The 344-nt window shown below is 42.7% G+C and overlaps 1 protein-coding gene across 2 annotated transcripts in view; it reads left to right on the forward strand.

Moving 5' to 3' along the window:
• ttyh2 (tweety family member 2) overlaps positions 1–344 on the forward strand; it is a 60,743-nt gene that overhangs the window by 55,987 nt on the left and 4,412 nt on the right. The window lies entirely within an intron of this gene.

Genomic DNA, 344 nt, shown 5'->3' on the forward strand with positions numbered 1-344 from the left:
TGCAGATCCTGTTTTCACCCTGTGTGATGGGTCTTTGTTTTAGCTCCAGAGTGAGACATCTCACTTCTAAACTATCTTTGTTGGGAGTCACACATGCGCAGTAGCTAGGTAAGATTACATCAGCTAGATAACTCTTTCTCCAACTTTGGTCAATAAAAAGCAGGATTAGCTGGGAAACTTGTGGCACTTGTGGAATACCTGCAGAACAGGGACATGGAAGGTGTTCTTTTGTAGATTATGGTGAACTAGTGTGTGTTGTAGCAGTGTTTTGCTAGTGAAGTAGAAAGTTGTCCAGATTTTGAACAGCTCACTCGGAGATTGAAGGCAGAGGACATTCAGAAACC

This window comes from Etheostoma spectabile, chromosome 21, assembly GCF_008692095.1.
Source record: "Etheostoma spectabile isolate EspeVRDwgs_2016 chromosome 21, UIUC_Espe_1.0, whole genome shotgun sequence".
Classification (NCBI taxonomy): Eukaryota; Metazoa; Chordata; class Actinopteri; order Perciformes; family Percidae; genus Etheostoma; species Etheostoma spectabile.